At 46.7% G+C, this 18,354-nt stretch overlaps 1 protein-coding gene across 1 annotated transcript in view; it reads left to right on the forward strand.

Moving 5' to 3' along the window:
* Positions 1-308: 308 nt before the first annotated feature.
* PKNOX2 (PBX/knotted 1 homeobox 2) overlaps positions 309-18,354 on the forward strand; it is an 86,800-nt gene continuing 68,754 nt past the window's right edge. Inside the window, exon 1 of the mRNA XM_069788312.1 lies at positions 309-398. The gene's annotated coding sequence lies outside the window, so the exon portion shown is untranslated. The remainder of the gene's footprint in view (positions 399-18,354) is intronic.

The following is an 18,354-nucleotide window of genomic DNA, read 5'->3' on the forward strand; positions in this document are numbered from 1 at the left end:
GTGTATCTGAGTGATGCTCTGGGGAGGACCCAGATGCTGGGGGGGGGGGTGTCCACTTGGGGGTGCGGGGGGCTCAGCGCTGCCTGAGGGGGGGCAGGACGGGGGGGTGTGTGTGCGTGAGGGGCGCCGGCCAGCAGGGGGCGCCCGGCGGTGTGGAGAGAGGGGCGTGGCCAGAGGGGGGCGTGTCGGCGGCGGCGGCGGGGGGGCGTGGCGTAGCGGCGGCGTGGCGGGCGGGTTGCGGGGGGGTAGGAGGAGGAGGAGGGGGGCGTGTCCCGGCGGCGGGGCGGGGCGGGGCGGGGCGTGTCGGCGGCGGCGCGGCGGGGCCGGGCGGGCGGGCGGGCGGCGAGCGGCGGCCGCGCTGTCAGGCCGGTGTCGGTGTGATGAAGATTGGCGGGCAGGTAGGCTGTCACTCACCGGCGGGCCGCCGCGCGGGGGCGGGCGGAGCCGCGCCGAGCGCCGCGGACAAAGCGGCCCGGGCGGCGGGGCACGTGTGGCGGCGGCGGCGGCGGCGGCGGCGGCGGCGGGGACATCCCCCCCCCCAACCCCCCCCCTCCCTCCCGCGCCTTCCATCCCCTCCGGTGCGGGAAGTAACTTGTCGTTCTGCACCGCCTCCCCTCCCGGTGCGGGGCCGGGGGGAGCGCGGGCCTCGGTTGCAGCGGATGGCGGGGGGGGGGGGGGTGTGGTGGGGTGTGTGTGGTGTCCGTGTGTCCGTCCGTGTCCGGTGTCCGGTGTCCGGTGTCCGTCCGCCCGCCCCCCCCCCCCCCTCCCCGGGCTGACCTCCAGCCGGTTGCGGTTTGCCCCCGCCGTTGCGGCTCTCTGCGGTGACCCCCCCCCACCCCGGCCGGTTGCGGGGATTTCGGGGGGTTGCCGTAAGCCGGGGGGGGGCCCAGACCCTCGACCGGTTACAATGACCCCCCCGGCCGTTTGCAGCCCCCCCCCAGCCGGTTGCAGTGCCCCCCCCGCCGGGGGGGTGTGTGTGCGCGGTTGCAGCCCCCTCCCGCTCGTTGCATTTTGCAGCTGGAAAGTTGCCCCCCGTGCAAACGGGGCTGGCGGGGGGGGGGGGGGGGCACTTTGTCCGCAGCCTCCCAGCTTTGCAAGGCACCCCTTTACCTTGGGGTGCCCCCCCACCCCCCCCACCCTTCCTCCAGCACCCCCAGGGCACCCACTGGTGGGGTGGGGGGGCCACCGTGCCGCCTTGCAGGGCCCCACGTGGGCTCGACGCCAGCGCCGAAACGCGGCCCTCGCCGGTGTGCCGCAGCCCGCCGCTTCTCCTGGGGATAACCCCCCCCCGCCCAAACCCCTGTACCCCCTTTCCCCCAGTGCACCCCCAGTTCTCCCAGTGCACCTCCTGCACCCAGTTTCCCCCCGGGATGGCTGCACGGGATGCCCCCCCTCCCCGGTTCATCCCTCCCGCGCCCGCAAGGTTGGATAAATGCTAAAAAAATCCCATTTCAGCAGCTTCACAGCGATGGGGGGGGGGCCACTTAAAAAAAATCTAATTCTTTTTAATTTCTTTTGAATTTTTGAGTGTATTTACACCCGCAGGAGGGCGGCTCCGCCGGCGGCGTCGCGCGGCTCGGGAAGTTTTGCTGAAGGATCCGTGTCCCCCCCCCCGCCGGCTTCATCCCGGTCCTTGCCGGGCGTCGAAGCTCAACTTGGCTCTTTGTTTGGGCTCTTCCCGGTTTTTCTCACTCCCAAGGATCATTTTTTCCCCACTATCTCGCCACTCGCCGGGTAACGGGAAACCCTAAACCTGGCAGGATATTTTCAAACTCCCAGCCGGGGCGATTAGATTAAGGGAAAGGGGGGGGGGGGGATGGATTATTTTTGGCCGGGATGCTGGGGGCAGCTGTCTGCCAGGGAGAAGCAGAAAACAGGAGGGGAAAGGGTTTAATTTTGCTTTTTTAGACTTATTTTACCTTTAAATCCTATAAGGTTTGGGGAGCAGAGTGAGGAAAAACTGGCGTGCGGCTCGGTAGACCTGGCTTCGGCGAAACTTTTGGGCGTCGCGCCTCCAAAAGTGCTGACTCGGCATATTTGGCATCTTCCCGTCGTGGAAAAGGGGGTGCTCCCTGCAAAAAATAAGCCCCAAAAACCTTTGAGGTTTGATGTTTCGGGGGCTGTTTTCAGCCCCATGCGGACAGAGAGAGGGTTTGGGGTGAATTAATGGGATTTGGGGTGATTTGCTTTAAAAAATAACACCTTTTTGGGGGGTTTAAGCCATACAGAGCAGACGGATCATGGGATCGGGATTCCCCCCTTTTTTTTTTTTTTTTTTTTTCTTCCCCTCCCTCCTATTTTATTTAACTCCCCGCGCCAAGATTCCTTCATTAGGGGCAAAAGTTAATTGCTTGAGGCTAATTACCAGCGAGGTTAATAGGGGAGCTGGTGACATCAGGAAAGGAAGGAGATGCTGTGCTCCCCGTCATCCCCAAATTGGGCTTTTTAAGGCAGTTGGCAGCCCCGACCTCCCAAAACCAGGGGTCCCGTAACCCCCTGAATTTTAACGTGATATATATATAACATTACAGATATACTTTTTATATATGACATTAAACACTCCCCCCAATATCACGGGGTGGGGGAGAAAAGTGATGCTCAGCATCCCCACCGGGCTTGCAGGAACATTTTCCATTCTCCCTCCACTATTTTTGGGAGGGGGAAGTAAAGGAAATCACCTTTTTTTTTTAAGGAAATCGCCTTTTTTTTTAAGGAAATCTGTTTTTTAAGGAAATCTCCCCTTTTTATGGAAATCTCCCCCTTTTTTTAAGGAAATCTTTTTTTTAAAAGGAAATCTCCTTTATTTAAAGTAATCTCCCCTTTTTTAAGGAAATATCCCTCTTTTTAAGGAAATACCCCTTTTTTTTAAAGAAATTGCCTTTTTTTAAGGAAATTGCCTTTTTTAAGGAAATATCCCTCTTTTTAAGGAAATACCCCTTTTTTAAAAGAAATTGCCTTTTTTAAAAGAAATTCCCCTTTTTTTTAAGGAAATCTCTTTTTTTGGTTTTTTTTTTTTTAAGTAAACACAGAGAGTTGTGTTGGGAGGGGAGGGTTTTATCCCACTGGAGCATCAGGGAATAACCTTTTTTTCCCCGTTCATGGATAAAACAAGTCCCTGCAATGGGGCAGCTTTGGATTTCGGGTGATTTTTGTTTTTCCAGTGAACTTTGAAATTACTTTATGGTTTTTTTCACATTGATTGACAGCATCCGTAAGTCTCCTAGCAATAATAGGGTTTTTTTTTCCCTCCAGGAAACTAAAATAGTTGCGCGGTCCCACCGGGAGGAGCATCCTTCACCCATCCATCCTCATCCCCCAGGATGCAGGTGGCTGGACCACGCCTCCGGGTACCACCCGCATCCCGGTGCCACCGCGCCGTCAGGTTTGAGATGCGTGATAGATACCCAGGCATGTTTCTTGAGGACATGGAGAAAAATAACCCAGGGCGCTGGGACACCCCTAGTTTTGCCTAATTTATTTTCCTGGGAACTGCTCTGGCTTAAAATAATTAGTAAAATTAGTGCCAGCCATGGGATGGAGTGGCTGAGAGTTGATGGGCGGGGGTGCCCATCGCAAGTGTGGCACAAAAGCAGGCAGGGATACAACGATGAGGATTTTAAACCCCTGCTATAATGGGAAATATTAATGTAAAATACAAAAATGAGAGTTTTAGGATGCTGAGCTCCCTTTCCCCCGGCTCTGGATAAAACCCTGTCTTCGACGTCTTTCTTTTTTCCTCGCAGAAATACCAAATTTGGACAACGACCCGCATTTCCTAAAGTCGAGAGGAAACTTCTGCCACAATTGGCGATAAATTAGGGGAGATTTGACATCCCTGACCCCGGTGGGAAAGCTGGACTGAGCATCAATATCTCCTTTTATTTAGGTCTTGGGTACCCCTAGATGCATCTCAGCATCCCATCCCCAATTTTTCTCCATCCTTATATTACTCTGGGGTGTGGAAAGCTGCTTTTTTGGGGTGTTAGCGGGATAATTTGCTGGATCCAGACAACTACCGGTTAAATTTAATATCCCACGCACTGTCGAATAACTCAATTCCCAAATAATCTTCGCCGCCACCAAAGAGGGTGTTAACAAATGTCCTCAAATTAGCAAAAAAAAAAAGAAAAAAAATCATTTCCCAACGTCGTTAGTGGGGTTGTTAAGATGCCGGCTCAACATAATAATCTGGAGGGATGGGAATTAATCCTGGATTAAATTTAGACCCAGTTTTGTCCCCTCCTCCAGCCTTGCCAGGACCAAGGTGATGCTCCAGGTAATCCCTATGGGAAAACCAGCGATCCCGGTGGGATGGAGCCACAGTCCCGGTGAGATGAGGTTGCCTTTGCCCAGCCGTGATTTGCAGCTGTATAAATAAGACGAGAATTTGGCCTTGGCTCTTCCTGCCCGTCCCTCGCCTGATATCTTTTTTTTTTTTTTTTGGCTTTCCCTCTTTTGAAAGGGAAAATAACCCCCCATTAGTCTACGCCTTTAATTAGTGTTGGTTAAATATTTGTGAGCTTCTGGCGTATTATTTTGGGGTTTTTTTCTCTTTTTTAAGAGGCCAAAAAGGGCTTTTTTGGGGGTTTTTTTTTTTTTTTTTGGGTCAGCGCTGCTCTAGCAGGATGCTCTTTGCGGCTAATGAGATGCAGATGCTCTGAGGGACCGATGCTGGAGGAGCGAGGGGTGAGATGGGAAGGAGGGCTTGGGAAGAGGATGAGGCTTATCTAAAACTCTAGTTTAGGGGCTGTTTCAACTAGAAATAATTTTCTGTGACCCTCAAAGTTTTATTGAATTTTTAATTTTTTTAAAAAAATTTATTTTATTTTTCACTTTATTTTTTATTTTTACGTTATTTTATTTTAGTGTTTATTTTCATAGATTCGTAGAATCATAGGATCATTTAGGTTGGAAAAAACCTTTAAGATCATGGAGTCCAACTGCCAAGTCCACCACTGAACCATGTCCCTAAGCGCCATGTCTACACATTTATTTTTTACCATTTTTTAATTTTATTTTTCTTTTTAGTTTTCTTTATATAATTTTTATTCTATTTTTTATTTTATTTTTTTTATATTGAGTTTTATTTTCCATTCCGGGCTTCAGCCATCTTTCAGCATCCCGTGCTACACGACCTGTCCCATCCCACATGCACCAAAGAAAATCCAGGCAGGAAAATCCCAAATACACAGGTAGCCCCACCAAAAGGCCATAAAAAATTCAAGTTAGGGATGCAGTACCGCTGATGCTCCCCCCAAAAATCCAGATTATTTTGTTGCAGGTGGAGGAGAGTTTTGCAAGCTGCCATGAAATCCTACTTGGGTGGATAAAAAAAAAAAAAAAAGCCCCAATAATGTTCTGTACGGAGCTTTCAACTTTAATAAGGTGTTGCAAAAACTATGAAAAAAGTTATAACCAAAACCACATTTTTTTTTGCTCGGTTCTCCCTTTCCCTGGCCGCGACGGCTCGCTTTCTCCTATCAATAAATCCCATAAAGGTAATAAAAAAAAAAAAATCCCAATTTCAGACAGTTTTGAGAGGTTCCTATTTTATTTTGCCCCGATTTTATATTTTTTTAAGGATGTGTTGGCAAAATGGATTTGGACTGTGAAAATCCCGTCGCCCCCCGTCAGCCAGATGACCAGTAGCGGCAGCGGCGGAGGTGCCTGAGAGTTGCTGCCCCCGCGCTCAGAATTGGGCTTTGAATGTGGTTTAGAGCTTGAACCTCCCCAGAATTTTTCCTTGAGGGGAAAAGCTGCTTTTTTTTTCCCTTCCTTCTCCCCCACCTTTTTTCCTTTTTCCTTTGTTTCTTTTTTACTTTTTTACTTTGTTCCTTTGTTCCTTTTTTACTTTGTTCCTTTCTTTTCCTTTCTTTTCCTTTCTTTTCCTTTCTTTTCCTTTCTTTTCCTTTCTTTTCCTTTCCCCCCCTTTTTTGCTTGTCTTTTTTTTTTTTGCTTTCTTTCTCTTTTTTTGCCTTTTTCTCTTTTTTTCACCCTTTTTTTTTCTTTTTGGCTTTTTTTCTTCCCCCATCTCCCCTCCCCCTTTTTTCTTCTTTTTTCTTCTTTTGGTTTTGCTTTTTTCTTTTATTTTTTGCTTTTTTCCCTTTTTTTTTTTTTTCCCCTTTTTTGCCTTTTTTTTTCCGGCAGCCCAGTTCAGGCAGCAAAGCCGACACGCCTCCCGAAAGGGGTTCTCGTCCCCCTCCCATGCTGTGAGCGATGCCAAAATAACACCACCAGGCATGCAGCAAGTCAAAACTTTTCCAAATATTTAAAAAAAAACCCAGAATATTTAATTTTGGCGGTTTCATTTCATATTATCTGATCAGCGGCGTGTTATTCCTTGGATTATTTGGCGGAGGCAGGACTAGGCTTTTACAGATATATCACTTCTAGGTACAGCGGAAGGCACTTTATAGCTTTATAAAGCCCTTAAAATGTTTTTTTAAATACTACTTGAAGCTTCTAAGGCAAGTTTTAGAATAGCAATTACAAGCTCCCTTATCCCCGAGCAAATTCCCACTGCGATGGTGGATGTAAACCACTTTAGACATTTTTAATGCTCCCAAGCAATAAATTTAAAAGGGAATTTATTGTTCCAAGCCGCTAATTTCTCCATCTGAATGCTGCCGCCTGTTGCCAGTGGTGATGCCGGTGGCGATGCTGGGATGCAGTTTGGTGATTTTGGTGCCTATCCCAGAAAAAAAGACTTTTACCTGCTTGATTTTCTGATTTTTTTCCCCTTATTTTCTCTTTTTCCCCTATTTCCCAGCATCTTTCCGCTGCCTCTTTCCAAAGGGAAGACCCCTGGCAAGTGAGGTCGATGAGCCGAACCCTCTCCGGGTCTTACATTTTATTAGCCCCTTGATCAGCTCGTAATAAATAATTATAAATAATTGGCTCAGAGATGGCGGGTGGGGTCTTCCCTCCAGAGCATCCTGCATCCCATGCTCTCCATCCGGCCTCTCGCATCCTGCATCCTCTCCCCGACCACTTGAAATAAAATTATTAAAAAACCCTCAGAATCTGGATTCTGAGGACATTAACTTTGCTGGAGGAGTTAAAAAAATTAAAAAATAATTTTTTAATTATTATTTATTATCACAATCCCAAGAAAATACCATTTATATAAAGTGCCCAGAAAGGTCTTTTAATGCATTTACGTGCAGAAATTGGTTTCTTTATATCTCGATGCCAGATCCAACATCTCTTAACTCTGGCAATTAATTAATTGCCATAAAAAAAAATTAAGTGGGGCATTTTGTCAGACATTGATACACTGCGGCCACCCCTTTGTTTCTGGATTGTGTTTTAACCTTTAAAAATAGCATTTTAAATGAATTTTGAAGTCATTTGCTCAATGGAAATGGTCCTTTTGGCAAATATTTAGCCCATGGACACTATTTGGCTTTAAGGAAATCGCTCTATAAATTGGGGTACTTTGTCAGCGTGATGGCAAAGAACAAAATAATAATAAAATAAATAATAATATCAGAAACAATAACATAAACAATAATATAATTATTTGTAAATAAACAGGACATACTAATTAATTAAATTAAAAATAATAATAAATAATGAATGGTATCAATGGCGCCTAATAAGATGGGTAAATAAACCAGGATTAAGAGACAGATTTGTAGGCAGAATCCTAATTGAATTTAATCTCAAATTTTAGTCCTGGCTTTATTTCCCAGGGTCAGGCTGGAGCATCCCCCTCCCTGGATTTAAATAGCGCGGGTGGGTTTTAGAGCTGATGGTGAATAATGGGATGAGGAGCCTGCTGCTTTGCACTCTTAAATAGATAAATTTGAGGAAAATACATTTTTTTTCCCCAATATTCCAGGACATGCGTGACTTCCCTCCCCATCCATTGCTTTTCCAGGGATAGGGGCGAGGAAATCCTTGGATCGTGGCTGCCTTTCCTTCTCCCCTTTGTTAGCGGGACCGTTTGCAGCCCAGTCCCGCTGGATTCGGGGTTCTGCTTGCTCCCCCGGGCACAGGAGGGATGCTTGGCTGGATGAAGCTTCATCTGATAACGGCAATGCTAGTAATGAGCCAATAATTAAAACCCCTATCAGCGCTGGCAAGCCAGCCCCACCGCGGCTCTCCCCACCTTTGCGCCTCGCGCCGGGGATGCCGGTGGAATTTTAGGGATGCTGGCGCGGTTTTAGGGATGCTCATGCAATTTGGGGTTGATGGTGCAGTTTTGGGGTTGATGGTGCAATTTTAGGGATGCTGGTGGAATTCTTAAGGCTGCTGGTGCAGTTTTAGGGATGCTGGTCCAATTTTAGGGATGCTCATGCGATTTTGGGGTTGATGGTGCAATTTTAGTGATGCTCATGCAATATTAGGGATGCTGGTGCAATTTTGGTGATGCTGGTGCTCTTTTACTGATGCTCATGTGATTTTAGGGATGCTGGTGCAACTTTAGTGATGCTTGTCCACTTACAGTGATGCTGGTGCAATTTCAGTGATGCTGGTACAGTTTTAGGGATGCTGATGCAATTCTTAAAGCTGCTGGTGCAGTTTTAGGGATGCTCATGCAATTTTGGGGTTGATAGTGCAGTTTTAGGGATGCTGGTGCAATTTTGGGGTTGGTGTTGCAGTTCTAGCGATGCTGCTGCAGCTTTAGGGATGCTGGTGCTCTTTTAGTGATGCTCATCCACTTATAGTGATGGTCCTCCAATTTTAGGGATGCTGGTGCACTTTTCGGGATGCTGGTGCAGTTTTAGGGATGCTTATGCAATGTTAGTGATGCTTGTGAAATTTTGGTGGTGCTCATCCAATTCTAGTGATACTGGTGCAGTTTGAACGATGCTTGTACATTTTTAGTGATGCTCTTCTAGCTTTTGGGTGTGACTCACCCCAAACCAGTCCTCATCACGGGCATATTCCCAATTCCCACTATTTTCCTCCATGCAGACCTGCCCCCCACCCCTGCCAAAACCCCCGCCATCCCACCCATTGCTGTTTATTGAGTTGCCTTGCACGCTTTTAGAGCATTTCAGTGTTTTCTCCTCATCCTGGGAGCCACCTCTCACTGTCGGGGAGCTTTTCCCTCTATTTAACGTAACCTTTTCCATTTTAATCCCACTTTATGCCACGCTAAATCATTCCTCCTTACCTAAACAACCTCCAAAAACATAGGGTTTTTTTTTTTCCTCTTCCTGCCTTTCTAAAATTAACATCCCAGACAGCGTAGCTGAAGGACCCGGTGAGAATATTTATGCTAAAAACACCAAATAAAACAATTTAGTAGCATCTTTAATAGCAGAGCACCTGGAAAGTGGCCAAGGTTATCTCAAGGTATAGACATCGGGGGGTTTTATTTTCCCTGCAACCATTTATGTTGGGATTTGGCTCGACGGGGGGAAGCCAGAGAAATTCCTGGTGCTGTTATCCCTGCGGGAATTACCAGGAGCTTTTTCACCCCGAATTAATTGCGCTCAGAGAGGGGCTCGGTGCGTAAGTGCTCTTGCACTCCTGTGATGAGTTGGGAAGGACTCAGGGGTTTTAGTTTTGTTCCCCCCCCCCCCCCCCCCGCTTCTTTAACGGTTAATTGCCAGGTCGTGATGGAGGCCGGCACCGAAACGGGCTGAAATTCACCCAAATTGGCATCCTGGCCTCCGGCTCGGTTGCACTGAGCATAAATCTGGGGAGCAATGGTGCCGGGAAACCCCCGCAGGTGGGATTTGCAAAAAAAGCCCCCTGACAAAACCTGCTTTGCGAAGACCCTTTGGCAAACCCCCGTAGCAAAGCCCCCTTCGCTCGCCCCATCCACCCCACGTCCCACCGCGGCACCCGGGGGGGCTCTTTTCCCATCCGATGCCAGCGCTGCTGGGAGAGGGGGGGGACGACGACGACACGACGATGATGAAGACACGACACCCCTGGCCCCGCTCCAGCGCCTGGCCGGGGCACGCAGCACCCTTCGGCCAACCAGACAGAATTCAACCCTTTGTTTCCTGTTTGCCGGCTCGACTTCGGGAGGCCGGAGCCCTCAACAAGCCCCTCTTTGTGCTAATTTAATTAATCGCTGGGGCTGAGGGCAGCGGGGATGAGACGCGCCGGCTATAAATACCTGCTTTTTTGGGCGGGGGGGGGGGGATACGGTGGCGTTTAGCCCGGCGGCGATTGAACCTCAATTTAATTAGATTTGATTTAATTCTAATTGACTTATAATAAAAACGTATTGATTGATTGATTTATCGTAGAAAATCATGGGTTGATTGATTTATAATAGAAAATTATCGATGGGTTGATTTATAATAGGTAATTACCAAGCAGGAGTGCGGAGCGAGCGCGGGGCGTGCGTCTTCCCCGTTGTGGCTTTGGGGGAGGAAAATCGTTGTTGCATCCTCCGCAAGCAAACTGCGAGCTGGTAATCGACCCACTCAGATACTCGTAAATAAAAATAACTTTTCCGATGTGAGTTAAACATCCCAGCACGCTGTGCGATGGTGATTGCTGGGGGAAAACACCCTTCGGATACATGTGCGTGCTCGTGCGTGCTCCTGGTGCGCTTCCCAACGAGCATTCAAGCACGCAAGCGTTGCAGATGCTCAGATTCCTGGAAAAATCTTTGCCCTGGTGCTGGTTCTTTTGGTAATGACATGAATTTCAAACTTTTCATCCCATTTGCAAGCGACTAAAGTAAATAACGCAGAGGTGAGTTCCCTAAAGCTGCAAAAATAGAGTAAAAAATAACTTTGAGGCTTGCTGCTGAGCGAGTTTTAGCGGCAAAAAGTGATGTTTATCTTCCATGAGAGATGCGATCGATTTTTCCAGCTGATAAATGATAGGTTTCAATTGAGAGATTAGGCTATTCTAGCAAAATTCTTTAAATTTATAATGTAATATATATATAATATGAAATTATTTGAATGTACAGTAATAATAAGCATAATGATAATATGGCTGCAAGGATGGGGATAATCCTAAATCAGAGATTTTTGGCCCCAAACAGCAAAAATACCTGTTGGGCTTGTTGCAGGCAGTAATAAGAAAAAAAGAGAATCGAACAATAACTTTTCCCCAAATTTTTGCTATTTTGGGACATGGAGGATCACATCATCGCTGCTGCTTTGGGTAGGAAAACCCTGAGCGTGTGGCCGGTGGGGACCAATCCTGCCTGAAGAGTGATGCCTTTTATTTATTTTTTTTTAATTTCTGCGGGAAAACTCCCCAAAGAGGGGGTAAAAGTTGCCCAATCCCTCTGCGATCCCAAGCTCCGGATCTCAGCAGCATCTTTGAGTCTGCTGTACCTTTAATTAATGGGATTTCCAAATATTTGCTGAAATCCAAAGCGCTTTTCGCCCTCAGCATGCTTTTATTCTCCTTCCTATAAGTAACCGAAAATAAGAAAAATTATTTATATCAGTTATTTGGCGTTCTGCATTATTATACTAACGTTTATATTTCCATTCCCTTTAAGATGGAGGAGCGGTTGCGTGTTTATTTTAGGGATGCTGGGCCGATGTCACATGAAACCAAGGGAAATTGTTGGTGAAATGATACCTCCATCTTAAAATAGCCGCTTTACGGCACGGCCCTGCAATCTTTCAGCAAGGCTGGATCCTGCAACGCGAGCCTTGGCGGTCGTGTAGCGCGGCCGGTCCGGTGCATCCCTTGGTTGTATCCTGGGTTTATTTAGATGAGTGGCCACTCGCTCCTCATTTTGCTTTTGATGGGAGATGAAGACAGTTTGTGCCCACGATCCCAGTTGAGTTTTCCATATGGATAGCCTGAATCCTTGCGGGAAAAATCCGGGAATTGAGTGTATCCATGCTTGGTGCTTATTTTTCCCACTGTGCACAGCGAGCTGGAGCATCCCTGAGCATCCTTGGTCCAGCCCGGGATGATCCATCATCCCCGTCCTCTTCTGACCCCGAGTGGCTCCTCAACAGCAGCAGCATTTTTTAACAATTATCCCTCCCACCCTGGAATTTTCAGGGGGGCAAATGAGGATTTTCCCATAGGAAAAAGCTCTGGAGCCTCTGTGGAGGGGGTTGGCACCATTGGAGAGGAGCTGTCCTATAGTTGGAGATGGGGATCACAGCCCGGTTTTGGGATGCTGTCAGAGACGGCATCCATGCAAACGCCTGTGCATTACCAGTATGATTCGGGGCATTAAAAAAAACCACTGGTTTTTACTGGTTTTTTAGCTCCAGGGGGATGTAGCTTGACTGGAAAATAGGGATTTTTCCCGTCGCATATTTTAGATTTTAAAGCGCTGATGACGTCCACCGGCTTGTCGCATCTGTATTTACACAACTTCATATAAATACTCCACATCCGCTTTTAATCCTGGTTTTCCTGAAATTAAGGGCTTTGCTCGTGCCCAAACTTTCCTGGGCAAAAGTTTTTCGTGTCGGGGTTTTTTTTTTAATCTGAAGGGAAAGTTTGGGATGCGCCTCCTCCCCGTCCCTCTTTGCCGGGAATGGGGATATTTGTACACTTGGTTTTTTTTTCCCAGGGTAAGCAAAAAATCCTGAAATAATTACATTTTTACTGGGATGAAGCAGGGCTGGGGAAAAGGTTGGATGGGAGATACTGAAAAATAGGGATTGGGAATCCCTGAGCGGTGTGACCGTGGTACTGCTGGCTTGCTGGGGATGCTGGTGTGTTAGAGGTTTGGGTGGGTTTTTTCCCAGCAGTGTGGCAGGGGAATTGTTGGAGTTTTCCTTCTCAAGGGGGAAAAAAAAAAAAGAAAAAAGAAAATGGGAAGAAAAAAAAAGAAGATAAAAAGAAAAAAGAAAATTGGAAAAAAGAAAATAAAAAGAAAAATTTGAAAAAAAAACAAAGAAAAAAAAGAAAATTGAGAAAAATTAAAAAAAAAAAAGAAAAGAGAAAGAGAACACCCCCCAGCTTCAGGCACAGCCCCAGCAAGGTGTTTTCCAGCAGCACTTCCAGAGGCTGGACTAGCAGAAAGACTCCCAGCTCCCACAGGAACCTGGTGGCTCTTCCCCCTTCGCCTCCTACCGGCGTTATCCCTCCCTCCTCCTGCTTGCCTGCCACGTTCCTGGGTGGTGGAAGGATGCTCTTGCTCTTTCCGCTCACCTCCCAAAATATTGCAGCTCCGGAGGGCGGTGGGGGCTCGGGCAGAGCGCGCCCTGCTCTGCGTGTGATGGACGGCGCCGTAAGTGACCCCCGTATAGAGCAAACCCCCCTCGGTATTACATTATTCTATTAGAGTTTCAAAGCTGGTATTAAGTGGACATGATTTCTTCCCACGGACCATTAATTTTGGTTTATTGCTGGCCTGATGGCCATTACCTTTTTTTTTTTTTTTTCCCAGCCAGCGCCTTCCCCCATTAGGTTTGTACAATTAGCAAAATACGAGCTGTTAACGCGGCACGGGGGATGCGGACGGGATTTTGGGATGCTCTGATGCCAGCGAGGCATCCCAGGAGCTGCCTGGGTACCCCTGCAAGGATGTGCATCGCATGCTCCTCGCAGGATTTTGGGGTGCAAAGCCACTGGCACCCCAAAAGGCCTGTGGGCGAGGGGCGGATTTAGCCGGCATCCTGACCAGTGCTCTGCTCACCCGTGGAGGGTTTAGGACCAAGGCAGGAGTGGATGTCGCCTCCTTAGCATCTTTTTCTGTCACCCACTGCTGAAGGTTTGTGATGCTGCTCGCGACCGGGATTAGCAAAGATGCTCGTGGGGCACCCTAATTAGCAAAGATCCGTGCAGGGCACCCAAATGAAGGACCTCAGCAGGGCACCCAAATTAGCAAAGACCGTGGGATGGTACCTAAATCAGCAAAGATCCTTGCATGGCACCCAAATGAGCAGAGATGCTTGAAGGGCACCCAAAATAAAGACCCCAGCAAGGCACCCAGATCAGCAAAGGTCATTGCAGGGCACTCACATTAGCAAAAACCTTGGCGTGGCACCTAAATTAGCAAAGACCATGGGATGGTACCCGGATGAGCAAAGATGCTCACAGGGCACCCAAATTAGCAAAGATCCTTATAGAGCACCCTAATTAGCAAAGACGGTGGGATGGTACCCAAATCAGCAAAGACGCTCAGAGGGCACCCAAATTAAAGACCCCAGCCGGGCACCCAAATTAGCAAAGTCCCTGGTGTGGCACCCAAATCAGCAAAGATCCTTGCAGAGCACCCACATTAGCAAAGACCGTAGCATGGCACCCAAATTAGCAAAGACGGTGGGATGGTACCCAAATCAGCAAAGACGCTCAGAGGGCACCCAAATTAAAGACCCCAGCAGGGCACCCAAATTAGGAAGGACCCTTGCAAGGCACCCAAATTCAAGACCTCAGCAGCTGCAATCTCACTTTTAGCATTAAAATTCTCCAAAGCTGTCCAAAAGGCTCCTCTCCGCAAGTGTAAAACATTCCGCGCTGCTGAGCTGGTTGCTCCTGTCTCATCCGAAAACTAATTTCTCAGCACGTTCAGTGCCCAAGGTCCATAATTCCCATCCGCGCCTGGTGCCTGTCGATGGTTTTCATTAAAAACAGAGCTTTTCTGCAAAATGTGATTTTCTGATGAAACCAGGTTTTCAACGTTTTTTTGTGTCCCAAGAGTGGCATCCTGCGCGCATTGTTAAAGAATAAACCCCTTTTGTCTGCAAAAAAAATTAAGTGGGTTTTGCTCAAAACTCGTAGCAAATTTGAGGCAGAAATTGGACAATGGCAATGGCGAGTTGAGCCCGAGAGGTGGAAAACTTGATGGAGATTGCAAAAAAAATGCAAAAAATTGCATTAATTGCAGTCGCTGACTCGCTTCCAAGTTAAGGGCAGCACAAACTGGGGCGTTTTCCTGCCATTTAATGAAAACGGGGGGATTTTTGCTGCGGGGTTGGGTGTGATAGAGGATGTGGGTGGGCAATGAAGCGCCAAAATCAAAACGAGCAAAAAGGGAGAGGATGCTCAAAGTGCATCCTGTGAGCATCTTGCTCCTTGATGCGATGCAGAGCTGGAGCATCACCTCCTGGTCCTGGGTACCACCTAAATTTTTACTCCCTCTCCATCCCCGGTGCTGCTGTAAAGCAAAAAAAACCCCAAACCTGCTCGGGATGTGCCAGTTTAGGATTGAAATTGCTGAATTCCTCTGGTTGGGTTTTTTGGGTTTTTTTTTTTTGCAGCGAGGGAATGGGGAGTAATGATAGGCCTGCCCAAGGCTGTGAATCAGCAAGGGTTAAAAACAAAAATGAAAACTAAAAACTTAAAATTGAAGTTTAAAACTCGATTTAAAAATAAATAAATAAATAAAGCACCTCCCCCCCCAACCACATTGCAGGGAATATATATTCCCCGTACCTATTGAGGAATATTAAATATCTTATATACAAATTAATAGATAATATTTTAATATTATTAAATATTATTACATATTATATATCATATAATATAATTAATAATATAATATTATATATACCCCTATATATATGTGGAATATTATACAATATTACATTACATTACCTATATATATATGTATATATGGGAGTATAATACGTATTTTTTATATATATCATTGGGGAATATATTGAGGAAGTATATTGATGAATATAATATATTGGGGAATATTAGTTAATATTATTATATATTATATTCCTCAATAGATATTGAAGAATATTATATAGTATATAATATTCCCCATATATATGTAGCTGGGAGTATAATATTTTCTCTCTATATATGTATATAGTTATTTAATATTGGAGAATATATTGGGGAGAATGTATTTGGGAATATAATATATTGAGGAATATTGGGGGTGGGGAGAGAGAGAGACAAGAGAGATTGGGGGATATATATTCCCTGATATACACACATATATATATATATCTGGAAATATTATATATGTTACCCATATATAATGGGGAATTTGTTCTGCACTTTGGGGCTCAGCCGTTCCCTATAATTAATTGATCTATTCTGCAATACCTCGGTGCGGTATTTTTTTCCGCCCAGCTGGAATTTGGGGGGATGCCGTGGGGGATGGGATGCCGGGCTGTGCACCCCACCAGGGATGCTAATGCCTGCTGTGGCGGGAGGTAAAATCTTGCAGTCCTAAGGGTGTGTGTGTGGGGGTGGGTGAATTGCATGGGGTTTCCCCCCAAAATATAATGTAGGAGGGGGAAAAGAATCCCGCCTGCCTTGCCCATGGAAAACCGGGATTTTTCCTCTTTGCCTTTTAAATCTGAACCAGGAAAAGCCGTCAGCAGCAGTTTATGGAGGAGCTGACGCGCGTCACTCTGTGCAAGGGCTTGCCAGGATTTGGGCCAAACTGGGCTCAAATATGCCCAAAATCAGAGGGTGCAGTTGACAAGGGTGTTTGCAAACCCTCTCCTGCGGTCACAGGGCTCTGCCAGCCTGGATTGAATTGGGATTTAATTTGGATTTCTTAATTACCTGCTGTTCCCACCAGCATCAGGTGGGTCATTCCTTCAGCATCCACTGTCACCCTGCTCCACTTGTCTCGCTCCCCCTGGTACCCAACGCATCGCTGGGTTGTTTTTGGCGAGCTTATCTTCGCACCGAGCCTAAAAAACCCCCAAATTTCCCAAGTTTTTCGGTGGCAATGACGATATTGCATCTTTTCTCCAGGTGTCGCTTGGGAACTGTTGTGGGGAGGGTGGAAGCGTCGTTTTAGGGAGGCTAAAAATTGGGGATGGAGGATGCTGCCTGGGCGGCGGCAGACATGAGGACCCCAGCGATTCCTCTTGAACAATATATATATATATATATATATAAAAATATATATATAAAATACATACATATATATATATAAAACCTGAGTGTTCACTGGGAACCTATTTTATGAGGTTTTTGCTTTTTTTTCCCTATTTTTTAAGGGATCCTGGAGCGCTTCCTGGAAAAGAGAAGGCTTCTCTTGCCCTGAATTGATGCTTTTTATAGGTTGCTCCATAATATACTAATAAAGCGAAAGGTTAAAAGAACAGCAGCGTTTCTCTTCTCTTCTCCAGCCGGTTGTTATAACCTCTGATTTTAAATCACGGGAAATTATTAACTACAGCAGCTTGTGCTATCAGCTATTTTAGCTTTCCCTATAGTGCCGTGCTGTCTAAACGAATGCCGTTAGCGTTACGACACGTGGATGCCACCGCACTCCCAGGCGTCATTAGGGACCAGTGTGAACACGCCTGCAGCCTTAGGGTAAAAAATCCTTGAGTAAGAGCTAGAAATAATGCCATAATATTTTAAAATAACTTAAAAAAATAGCATTTGCATCACTTAGTGCTCAGCGGTGTGATGGGGGCACGCAGTCCCGGTGGGTACCTCTCTGATCCCCCACCTAAATTTGGAGTTTCCTGTGTGCATGCCTCCAAAATACTTTTTTTTTTCCTATTTTTTGGGGCGATGAAACTAAAAAACTAACGGCGGGTCGGCGCGTGCCGGCTTGCAATTTGCATGATGCAATCAAGGCGCACTGATGAGATGCTCAAGGGCTTTTCGGCGAGCACGGAGGGGTCTTACCATTAACACCCTCCCTCCCCCCCAAAATACCCCCCCATCCTCGAACCAAGATGACTGTTGGAGCGCCTTTCTCAATTAATGGCTTTGTTTAATCATACCCCCTGTCCAGAGGAGTATTGTCTTACGGATAATTTCGTTTGCCTAACGAGATTTTCGCTAATTAAATCTCCTTTCGGTCGGTGCGGTTCTCCCTGCAGGATAGGGGGAAATGTTTGTGAAGCCATCGCTGCTGCCGGCTAAATAAACCTTTCCACTTGGCTACCGAAAAAAAAACCACAGGGATTGCAGGATGCAAACATCGCCTTGGCAAATTAATTAATTTTTGCAACCCTAAAAAGGCTTTTCCATCCCCAGAAAACATAGGGGAGTTGCTCCCTGCGTCCCCTTTTTTGCTCCAGCGCAGCCGCGCATTGGGATGCTTGTGCATCAAAAAATTTATGTATTTTTGGTTGCAAAGTACCAAATTCAGGAGAGTTTTGGCTTATCTGGGGTTGATTGATTGGGAAAAATTGGAATGGGGTTTTGAGGCTTTAAAATAGCCCCAAATTTGTCATCAGGGTCTGGGGGTGTTAGAGCAAAAGGCAGATTTATTTAAGAATAAATTGGATTTTCTCCGAAGAGCTGCACCGCTGGGATAGCAAAATCCTGGAAATTGAGGAAATTCAGGAAAATGAATTCAGGAAATTCAGGAAGGAAATTCTTGCAAATTCAGGAAAGTCCTATTCGAGCCAAAGTTGCACATCTCTACATTGCAGCACTGGTTTTTCTCCTAAAAATTCCTATTTCCGCCAGCCCCCGCGGGAACCTCCGAGCAAATTCGCTTTGGATTAAATAGAATAGAATGGAATAGAATAGATCCCTGTAAATGAGATATTCTCAAATATCTCA

Source organism: Haliaeetus albicilla, chromosome 7 (genome assembly GCF_947461875.1).
Source record: "Haliaeetus albicilla chromosome 7, bHalAlb1.1, whole genome shotgun sequence".
Lineage (NCBI taxonomy): Eukaryota > Metazoa > Chordata > Aves > Accipitriformes > Accipitridae > Haliaeetus > Haliaeetus albicilla.